Genomic DNA, 12,160 nt, shown 5'->3' with positions numbered 1-12,160 from the left:
TGGATATCACTGATTTTCATATACTGAATGAGCCTTGCATCTCTGGGATAAGCCCCACCTGGTCATGGTGTATAATTCTTTGTGTTTACTTGCAGATTTTACATTATTGGCCTTTCACACACACGTATAACTATCTCCTCATGTTTGTCCCTCATCCAGAAATTGGAGAAGAATTTTCTTTTCAAATTTTCTCTCTTTTCACAGAGAATAAGTTAGATGCATGGCCACTTGGCCCCACATAACATAATTAAAATAGAAACTCTTCCTTAATAGTGGACATTTATTTTCATAAGTCCTCCTAGTTACAAGATTTACAGTACTTAAAGAACTGCCAAACTAAACCTTTTTTTTTTTTTTTTTTTTGGTTGGGGAGCCTTGCTCTTTTTTGTTTTTTAAAAAAATGTTATTTATTCATTTATTTTATTGAAGTATAGTTGATTTACAATATCGTGTTAGTTTCAGATGTACAGCACAGTGATTCAGTTTTTTTATATATATATATATATATATATATATATATATTATTTTCAGATTCTTTTCCATTATAGGTTAATACAAGATATTGAATATAGTTCCCTGTGCTATACAGTAGATCCTTGTTGGTTATCTATTTCAAACTAAACCTATTTTATTTTTTTAACATCTTTATTGGAGTATAATTGCTTTACAATGGTGTGTTAGTTTCTGCTTTATAACAAAGTGAATCAGCTATACATATACATATGTTCCCATATCTCTTCCCTCTTGCGTCCCCCTCCCTCCCACCCTCCCTATCCCACCCCTCTAGGTGGTCACAAAGCACTGAACTGATCTCCCTGTGCTATGCGGCTGCTTCCCACTAGGTATCTGTTTTACGTTTGGTAGTGTATATATGTGCATGCCACTCTCTCACTTCGTCCCAGCTTACCCTTCCCCCTCCCCCTGTCCTCAAGTCCATTCTCTACGTCTGCATCTTTATTCCTGTCCTGCCCCTAGGTTCTTCAGAGCCCCTTTTTTTTAGATTCCATATATATGTGTTAGCATACGGTATTTGTTTTTCCTAAACCTAATTTAAATAAATGAGAAATGGGTAAGCCACAAAGGGAATCCAGGTTCTAAAAAACCACTTGCTATTCAAATTATCTAGTCTCCCCAGGCTGGAGTGCAAACAAGCCATCCTGTGACTCTCTGTCATCATCTCGGATGAATGGAACTCGATTGTTTCAACAATCACGGTGAACATCATGCTGGGCCATTACACCGAAGACATCACGCTTACTGCACCTGGTGGACAAGAGGTAGCAGAGATGCTTCATTAGGACACCTGTATGCCAGAGTGTGGGAGATAACGCCCATGAAAACTCAAGAGGCTGACCCTTAGTGATGTTTTGAGATGGTCTGGACCGTACTGGATATTCAGTGAGTTGCCGCACTGCATACCACCTACCACTCAGAAAGGGGCACCGCATTTGCTGGGGCTCTTCAGATTCTGCAGGCAACATATACGACATGAAATTGTGCCACCAGTGCTTCAGCAAGTAATCTGTAAGGTGACGTGTTTTTAGTGGAACCCCAGGCAAGGAAAGTCTCTGCGGCAGGTACCAGCCACTCGATGCACTGCAACGTTACATGGAGCTTTGGCAAGTCCTAAAAGGAGAAACAGACTGTGGGTTCCTGGAGTGTTGAAGGAAATCATGCCCTCTACTGCCATCGTATTTTCCTTTTGATCAACCTCTGTGGCCCCTGCTGTGGGTGACACTCTTTCCCCTGACTCCCACGTGTAACCTCATAGGTCCGTTGGTCAGGGTCTCCGAAGGAAGCAAATGAGAGGCTCTATGGGTTGAACTGAGGAGAATCTAATGGGGAGATTGTTTACAGAGGTTAAAGGAATCAGCAGGGGTGAGGCTCCCCTCCCAGGAACTGCCATCAGTTGATGTGGTCATGGCCACTGTCACTGCTGCTGCTAAGTACTCTGCCTGTCCACAGCAGAGACCCACACCGAGTTCCCAATAAGGTAGCCTTCCCTGGGGGACGAGCCCACCACCTTGTGGCGATTGATGAAATCAGACCACATCTGTGGGGAAGGGTCCTCACTTGAATAGGTGCTTGTCATGGGCCACCTTTCTGCTAGCATGGCCACCCGTAGACTTACTGTCCTGCACTCAGTTTCACAATATTTCACATAACAGTGCTTCCGACCAAGGCAATCACTATAAGACACAAGACGTGTGCTACGTGCTGACACTGAGAGATTGCCCTGAAACCCCTGGCCTGAAAGGATCTGTGCTGGTCAGTCTAGTGAAGGCTCACTTCCTACGCTAGGTGGGTGAAAAGACACTGAAAGGGGGAGGTGAGCTGGTGGCCGCTATATGGTGCTGTTCCTCCTTAGCCAGAATCCACGGGCCCACAATCAAGAAGTGGGAAGGACTCCTCTCACCGTCACACCTACTCATCTACTCCCAGCGTGGAGCGGCTTAGAGCTCTGTTGGGTTCCGAGGTAGGAATGCTTCAACCAGGACCCACACGCTGGTCCCATCATATTGCCATTTAGGGTCTTTATGCCACTGAACCACAGGTCTCCTGAGCAGGCTTGGATGGTTGACATTGATTGCCAAGTTGAAACAGGGTCACTGTTATACCAGGGGATTGGGAAGGACTATGTCTCAAATCCAAGGGATCCTCTGGGGCATCTCCTACTACTGTCACATCCAGGCAGGACCACTAAGGATTCAGGCTCAGTGGGAATAAAGGTTTGGTTGACTTACCAGGTAAAGAATTCTGACCAGCTGAGGCTGGAGAGCAAAAGGAGGACAGGGACTGTAGCGAAGAAGGAAGTTATAAAGACCAATGAAATTATGATCTCAAGATCAGTTATAGAAAGGAGAATTGTAGTAGCTGTGTGTGCGCGTCTGTGTGTGTGTGTGTGTGTGTGTGTGTGTGTGTGTGGTGAACATATAAACTTTTCCCATATTCCTTCTCTCCAGATTTTATGTATGTCAAATAAAGACTGATAGAGGTTAGCTTTATGTTTTTCTTTAGGTTTTAGGATATTGAAGTGAGGTGGTGTCTGAACTAGAGATGGCTACAGTGACGGATGGGCCTTTTGGTGTCCTGTTTTAGGGAGTGCTTTTTAGTTTTGTAGGAGGGATAGGATAGCAGTATTATTTTGCCAGGAGTGAGTTGTTGTTGCTTTCAGCGCCCACAGACTCCCAATGCTCCAGCACTCCATTGATTTTATAAGCACCTTCTTCCCTAAATTGAATCCCTTTCTGCTTGAAACACCTAGAGCAAACTCTGTTCCCTCCACTGAACCCTGACTGATTACAGAACAACACATGAACCCTACCATACAAGAGTCATCATTGTGGAAATTTCAGATGTATGGTAGGAGGCTGAGAAGTCTTTTTGTAAGTCAAAGAAATGATGTGGCATTTGTTTCTTCCAAGTGTCACTTCTAAGGGAGAGGTGTCACGCCGAGGGAAAAGAGCACTACAGGTCAGGGAGCTGGCCAGGTGGCGCCATACTAATCACTCGGATTAGCATTGTGGATGCGGCCCCGAAATTTGATATCCGTGCTTTTCCGTTTATAAAGTGTGTTCATAAAGGGCAGAGTGTGCCTCGGAGAGCAGCACAGAGAGGCCTGGCTGCCTCTCAGCTGAGTTCCTACTTGTGCGACTTTGGAGGGTGATATGATCCTGTTTCTCATTTCACTCACGCGCACAACTGAGATCATGATCAAGCCCACTTGATAGTGTGTATGGATCCAGGGAGCTAATGCCTGTCCAGTGGTGTGCACACTCACCGGCCCTGCAGCCGCATGTCTGCGTAAGTGTCATGTGCGTGGCTGTTACTTACCGGGCTCAGCACACCGCCTGCACCATCATTCTTGGATCCATGTTTTAAAGCCTTCGGGTCAAAGAGACTGCAAACCGCACTTCCAGTTTTGAACCTTTTGATCATGGATGATTTGGATTTAGTTTTGCTGCAGAGCTCATCACCGGATAAAGAGGTCTTCGGGGGAGGGGCACAGCAGAAGCAGTAATTTGCAAACCACCAAGTGGAAACGGGAAGTCAAGGGGCAGTTAGGCTTTTCTTCATCCCTAAGCATTGACACTGCAGGTGCGGGGTCTAGATTTCGGCTCTCGTGACCCCGAGGCCCGGGCACCAGCCCTTCAGACGCGGCTGACCGCGGGCGGGGGCGAGGGCGGCGGGGGACCGGCTCTGGCCCGCAGGGCTTTCCTGCCCGAGGCCGGGGGTGGCGCCCGTCCCCTCAGGACGGGGGTCGCGGGGCCGCGGGGGCGGCGCTGGAGGGCGGGCGGGCGGGCGGGAGGCGCTGGGCCCGCCCCGCCGGCATCCCCGCCGACTTCCTCCCGCCGCGGACGCCGGCCCAGCCGGAGGAAGCGCGGCACGATGAGCGCGGGCGACGCCGTGTGCACGGGCTGGCTCGTCAAGTCGCCCCCCGAGAGGAAGCTGCAGCGCTACGTGAGTAGGGGCGTCGCCGCGCGTCCTCGGGGCCCCGGGTGGCCGCGGGGTGGCCTCGGAGTGGCCCGGGAGCCCCGCGCTCGGGCTGCGGGCGAGGCCGGCGGACGGAAAGCGAGATCGCACGTCGAGCCGGAGCGCGCTGAGCCGACGGGAGGGAGGCGGGCGGGGCGAGCCCGGGCGTCCGTCTCGGTGCGGGAGCGGCCGGGGGAACCTCCCGAAAGAGCGGCCCTGTCGCCGTGCCGCGGTGGGGGAGAGGGACGGGGACCCCGGGACGTGCCGCCTGCACGGGGCGGGCGCGGAGGCTCCGCTTTCCCCCGGGGTCGCGAGCACCGTCTTCCCGCGGAGCTGTCGTCGGACACGACCGTCCACAGCCTTCCTCAGGGTGTCGCTTCTCAGCTTCTCCTTTCTGCGGACACTGCGCTTTTCGAGAACCTCCGGTAACCATGGACTTTTGCTAGGATGAGACAAGGGGCACTCGGGAGAGCCCACCTTAAATGTACGAGCCACAGCTCGAACATTCATTATGTCCACCCGCGTCCTCGGGACAAGCAACGTACAGCTGCTCAGACCCCTTTCTCCATTGACCCGGGACTACACTAGTGTCCGTCTCTTGCGACTCTTTGCGAAGTTTTTTTCTTTTTTTAAATTAATTAATTAATTAATTTATGGCTGTGTTGGGTCTTCGTTTCTGTGCGAGGGCTTTCTCTACTTGTGGCGAGCGGGGGCCGCTCTTCATCGCGGTGCGCGGGCCTCTCACTATCGCGGCCTCTCTTGTTGCGGAGCACGGGCTCCAGACGCGCAGGCTCAGTAATTTTGGCTCACGGGCCCAGTTGCTCCGCGGCATGTGGGATCTTCCCAGACCAGGGCTTGAACCCCGTGTCCCCTGCATTGGCAGGCAGATTCTCAACCACTGCGGCACCAGGGAAGCCCTCTTTGCGAAGTTTTTTGCCGTTTGTTCTGCTGAGCAGCGTTTTAGAGGCATGTTCCACTTAGCGTGTAGATGCCATAGATGTAGACACACCTAGATTCTTCTGATTACTACCACTGTTTACCTTCATCATTCTTTTTGAGTCCCCGAGTCTATAGACACGAGGTCCACTATTGCTCAGCCTCTAAGGCACCAGCTGCTTCGCTAACGGTGCATCTGCTTTGAAGACTCATGATATTCAGATGAGGGTCTGTCACAGAGCGCAGCACTTACAAAGCCAGCTCGAGGTAGCTTTCCTTGTTGCCCTTCGGAATGTGAGACATCTTAAATGTTTACGACATATTGTCAGATGATGCAGGAAGGTGCCGAACCTGGACTGCAAAGTTCGTGGCAGATTTTTTTCCAATCCTGTTTTCTATCTTGTCCTGACCAGACTGGCTTAGGAAACTTTATTAGTACTTCATCCACCTCGGGAAGGCATGGGTGTCCGTACCTCTTATTACATGAGCTTCGTTCTCTTGAGGTGCAGTGGAGGTGTGGCAGGCGTGGACTTTGCACAGCTTATAGGCGTGTGGGGCATGTGATGGGGTGGTGAAGGAGGAGACTTAGGACACAAGACTACCTAGATGTCATCTTACCAACACTCCAAGACATAAACCTGGGCCTCTCAGGCTATGGTTGGGAACTTTTTATAATGAGGGACATAGTCGTTTCGACAGTCGATGCTCTTTGGTTGAAAGGAGTCCCTGAAACACACCCCATAGTCAGTTTCCGCTCGTCTTTAAGTTCTGTAGGAATCCCGTATTGCCACTAGATGGCGATCATTTGTCAGTGCTCACAAGCCGCTTTTCACTCAGATCCTGTCGGGAGTGCTCATTCCGTCTTCCTTTGAATTGAGCACCAACTCTGAACCAGGCCCTATGCCATTGGCTAGAGAGAGCAAAAGAGACTTTATCCCTGTCCTCCAGAAGTCCAGAGTCTCACATGTGTTACACAATGACATAACGAAGCTACTTAGTGGCACAACTAGGGCAATAACTTAGTTCTTTGCGCTGCCAGCCAAGTAGCTCTCTGTCAATGTTTGTAAACCACAGATGGAAGCTCAGTCTGTATTTAGGTAAGTCCTTCAGTCCGAGGTAAGCTGGTGTTTCATTCTCGAATCTATGAAAGATAGTTTTATCACTGCTCTTTAAATTTTAAATTTAACTATAGTTAATTTACAATATTGTGTTACTTTCAGCTGTACACCTTCAGATTTTCTTCACTATAGGTTATTACAAGATATTGAACATAGTTCCCTGTGCCATATAGTAGGTCTTTGTTGTTTATCTATTTTATACATAGTGGTGTGTATTTACTAATCCTGAACTAACTTATCCCCTACCCGTCCCCTTTGGTAATCATAAGTTTGTTTTCTACGTCTGTGAGTCTATTTCTGTTTTGTAAGTTCATTTGTATTTTTTTTTAGATTCCACATATAAGTGATATCATATGGTATTTGTCCTTCTCTGACTTACTGCACTTAGTATGATAATCTCTAGGTCCATCCACGTTGCTGCAAATATTTCATTCTTTCTTACGGCCGAGTAATATTCTGTTGTAGATATACGTACCACATCTTCTTTATCCATTCCTCTGTCAATGGACATTGAGGTTGTTTCCACGTGTTGGCTACTGTGAATAGTGCTGCTATGGCGCATGTATCTTTTTGAATTAGGCTTTTCATCTTTTCCAGATATATGCCTAGGAGCGGGATTGCTGGATCATACGGTAGCTCTATTTCTACTTCCTTAAGGAGCCTCTATACTGTTCTCCATAGTGGCTGCACCAGTCTACATTCCCACCAACAGTGTAGGAGGGTTCCCTTTTCTCCACACCCTCCCCAGCATTTATTGTTTGTAGAGTTTTTGCCATTCTGACAGGTGAATTACTGCTCTTTTAAAAGATGGTTGATTCTTTTCTGTTTTTTCTTTCACAAATATACGAACTTATTCTTATAAACAGCCAAATGATCTAGGAATAAATACGGTAAAAAGTGAAAGACCCTCTTTAATTTTCCCCACATCCTATCCTTCCTGTGCACCCCTCCTCATTCCCTTCCACGCCCCTCCCTAGGGATGACAACTGTTAGAAGTTTGGTTAGTGTTATTCTTTAAAAATTTCGAAGAAGATACAATTTTCTTTTTGCACAAATGAGATCATACTATACAAACTGTCCTGCGATTTTCTTTTTTCACAACAATCCTGGACATCTTTGCAAGTTAGTACGTATAGATTTGCTTCATTCTTTTAAACCATTGCGTAACATTCCTGGTCATAGACATAACATATTTTAACAATTTCTCTGTCGATGAACAGTTATCTTGCTTTTATTTTCTCAACTTTAAAGAATGCTGTAACAATGATGATAATAAAATTATAATAATTCACATTTATTGAGTGGTTGTATGTGCCAGGCACTACACTAAGGACTTTACTTGAATTATCTCATTTAATCTTCAGAACAACACTAAGATCCAGGTACTACTTTTATCTCTGCATACAAGTTCTTTGTTGGGTATATAATTTGCAAATATTTTCTACCAGGCTATAGTTTGTCTTTTCTTTCTCTTTACAGTATCTTTTATAGAACAAAGATTTTAAAGTTTTGATTAAGTCCAATTTGTCAATTTTTCTTTTATGGATCATGTTTACTGTCAAATCTAAGAACTCTTGCCTAACCCTAGATCCTGAAGATTTTCTCCTATGTTTTTTCTCCTAAAGACTTTATAGTTTTACACTTTAGACCAATGATTCATTTCAGTTAAAAATTTTGTACAAGGTGTAACATTCATGTTGTGATTCATTTTCTTGCAAACCAATTACATTTATTGAACAAACTGTCTTTATTCCATTGAATTACTTTTGCAGCTTGGATGGACCTAGAGTCTGTCATACAGAGTGAAGTAAGTCAGAAAGAGAAAACAAATACCGTATGCTAACACATATATATGGAATCTAAGAAAAATATAAAAAAGGTCATGAAGAACCTAGGCGTAAGATGGGAATAAAGACACAGACCTACTAGAGAATGGACTTGAGGATATGGGGAGGGGGAAGGGTAAGCTGTGACAAAGTGAGAGAGTGGCATGGACATATATACACTACCAAACGTAAAACAGATAGCTAGTGGGAAGCAGCCGCATAGCACAGGGAGATCTGCTCGGAGCTTTGTGACCACCTAGCGGGGTGGGATAGGGAGGGTGGGAGGGAGGGAGACGCAAGAGGGAAGAGATATGGGAACATATGTATATGTATAACTGATTCACTTTATTATGAAGCAGAAACTAACACACCATTGTAAAGCAATTTTACTCCAATAAAGATGTTAAAAAAATTTTTAAATCAATTGGTCATATTTATGTAAGTATTTCTGTGTTCTCTAGTCTGTTCCCTTTATGTCTTTGTTCATCTTTATGCTAACACCATGCTGTTTTGATGACAAGAACTTTATAGTAATTCTTGAAAGCAGGCAGTTTTAGCCCTCCAACTTAGTTTTTCTTTTCAGAGTTGTTTTGGCTATTGTTGGTCGTTTGCTTTTCCATACCAGTTTTAGAATTCGTTTGTCAGTTGATTTTTGTTCATTAACCTTGTATTCTGCAACCTTGCTAAACTCACTTATTTATAGTTTGAACTTTCAATACTATCAATATTGTATAAAAATGATGAGAACAGACATCCTTGATTTTTCTTGATCTAAGGGGGAAAGCATTTAGTCTTTCACCTTTTAAGTACATTAGCCGTAGGCTTTTTGTGGGTGCCTTTTCTCAGGCCGAACTTCCCTTGTATTGCTAGCTTGCTGAAACTTTTTATCGTGAATTGGATTTGTTAAGTGCCTTTCTTGCATGTGTAAAAATAATAATATGCATTTTCTTTTTTTTTTTTTTTTTTTTGTCTGTTACTATGGTGAATTATTCTGATGGATTTTTGTATCTGGAGCCAGCTTTGAGTTCCTGGGATAAACTTCACTTGGTTGTGATGTTTTATCCTTTTCATGTTTTTGTTTTTTTAAAATAAATTGATTTTATTTTATTTTTGGCTGCATTGGGTCTTAGTTGCTGCACGCGGGCTTTTCTCTGGTTGCGGCGAGCGGGGGCTACTCTTCGTTGCAGTGTGCGGGCTTCTCATTGCGGTGGCTTCTCTTGTTGGGAGCACGGGCTCTAGGCGTGCGGGCTTCAGTAGTTGTGGCACATGGGCTCAGTAGCTGTGGCTTGCAGGCTCTAGAGCACAGGCTCAGTAGTTGTGCCACATGGGCTTAGCTTAGTTGCTCCACAGCATGTGGGATCTTCCCGGATCAGGGCTCAAACCCGTGTCTCCTGCATTGGCAGGCGGATTCTTAACCACTGCGCCACCGGGGAAGCCCCTTTTCATGTATTGCTGGATTTAATTTGCTAATATTTTGCTGAGGGTATTTGTGACTTTGTTCATGAGGGATATTGGTCTGTAGTTTTTCTCTTTCGTACTCTTTCTCTGGTTTTGACATTAGCATAATGCTGGTAACCACTACTCTCTTCTCTGTATCTATGTGTTTGTTTTTGTATGTTTTGTTTGATTTGTTTATTGTATTCCACATATGAGTGAAATCATATGGTATTTGGTATTTGTCTTTCACTTATTTCACTTAGCATAATACCCTCTAGGGCCATCCGTGTTGTTGCAAATGGCAAGATTTCAGTCTTTTTCATGGCTGAGTAATATTCCATTGTGTATGTATACACATCTTTATCCATTCATCCATCAGTGGGCACTTAGGTTGTTTCCAAATCTTGCCTGTTGTAAAGAATGCTGCAATGAACATAGGGGTGCAGATACCTTTTCTAACTAGTGTTTTCATGTTCTTCAGTTAGTATTTATTGTACTCACTGTATTTTACAAATAGTTAATCAATTGATTGAACACCATTTGTTGAAGAGTCCTTCCTCTCTATATATTTTCATTATATGTTGCCAGAGAGAGTGTATTTTTCAGGAATATATGCATATGATTCAAAATCAAAGCATATCAAAGTATATACAGTGAAAAGTAAGTTTCCCCCTCCAGCTGCAAGCATTGCGGATTTTCCTTCCAGATATATTCCATGCATGTACAAGCATATTTTTTGAACGAATGGTAGTCTACTATATTCACTAGTTTATAACCCTCTTTCTTAGTATATTTTGGGGATTGTTCCATATCAGCACATAGAGATCTTTCTCATTATCTTTAACAACTTCATAATATTTCACTGTATGCAGCTACTGTGATAGACCTTTTCTTGTTTCCAGTCCCATGCTACTATAAACAATGCTGCCATGAATATCTTTGTACATTGGTCTGTGTAGTCATGTGCAATTAATTCTGCTTGTAAAAAAATGCTTAGAAGTGGAATTTCTTAGTCAAAGTGTATGTGAATGTAAAATGCCAATAGATATCAAAGTGCTTGTCTCTCTGCAATGCCCCAAATGTAGTGTATTATCAAACGTTTTGATCTTTGTAAAGTCAAGAGTTGATAAATGGTATTTTATTTTAACTGAATTTCTTTATGAGTGAGGTTGAACGTCTTTTCATATATAAAAGACATTTGTATTTATGTTTGTACAGCATGACTTTAATTGCAACCTAAGTCTGAAATCCTTTCATGGGTCTATGTTGGGGCAATTTTGTTCAGTTGCTTCTTCTGCTTTTATCTCAGCTTTTAAACTGTTATTGAATAAGTATCACACTTACATGATTCAAAAATGAAAAATCTCACCCTCACCTCTGTCTTCATCCATCTTAATTGCCCTTAGCCTTCAAGTAACCATTTTTCTTAGTTTTTTCCTTCACACTTCCAGTATTTCTTTCTATAAATACGAGGACATATGTACATAGCTTCTTTTTTTAATTTTTTAATTTTATTTGCGGTACGCGGGCCTCTCACTGCTGTGGCCTCTCCCGTTGCGGAGCACACGCTCCGGACACACAGGCTCAGTGGCCACGGCTCACGGGCCCAGCCGCTCCGCAGCATGTGGGATCTTCCCGGACCGGGGCATGAACCCGTGTCCCCTGCATCAGCAGGCGGACTCTCAACCGCTGCGCCACCAGGGAAGCCCTGTACATAGCTTCTTACGCCCCACTTTCTTACACAGTATCCCATTCTATATCTTAGTCTGTTCATTTAAGAAGACATACAGGCAAGCACAGGGAGCTCTACTCAGAGATCTGTGGTGACCTAAATGGGAAGTAAATCTAAAAAAGAGGGGACATGTGTATACATATAGCTGATTCACTTTGCTGTACAGCAGAAGATAACACAAAATTGTAAAGCAACCATACTCCAATAAAAAAAAGAAGAAGACATACAGACAGTCAACAAGCACATGAGAAGATGCTCAACATCACTAATCATCAGGGAAAAGCAAATCAAAACTGCAGTGAGATGTCCCCTCACCCCCGTGAGAATGGCCACCATCACAAAGGCCACAAATAACAGATGCTGGAGAGGGTGTGGAGAAAAGGGAAGCCGCCTGCGCTGCGGGTGAGGATGTAAATTGGTGCAGCCACTACGGAGAACAGTATGGAGGTTCCCCCCCAAACTAAAAATAGAACTACCGTGTGATCAACCAGTTCCACTTCTGGATATTTATCCAAAGAAAACGAAAACACTAACTTGAAAAGATATCTGCACCCCCACGTTCATTGCAGCATTATTTACAATATTCAAGGTGGGTGTGGAAGCAACCTAAGTGCCCATCAACAGATGAATGGATAAAG

Source organism: Stenella coeruleoalba, assembly GCF_951394435.1.
Source record: "Stenella coeruleoalba genome assembly, chromosome: X".
NCBI classification, from domain to species: Eukaryota; Metazoa; Chordata; class Mammalia; order Artiodactyla; family Delphinidae; genus Stenella; species Stenella coeruleoalba.
This window is presented reverse-complemented; position numbering follows the sequence as displayed.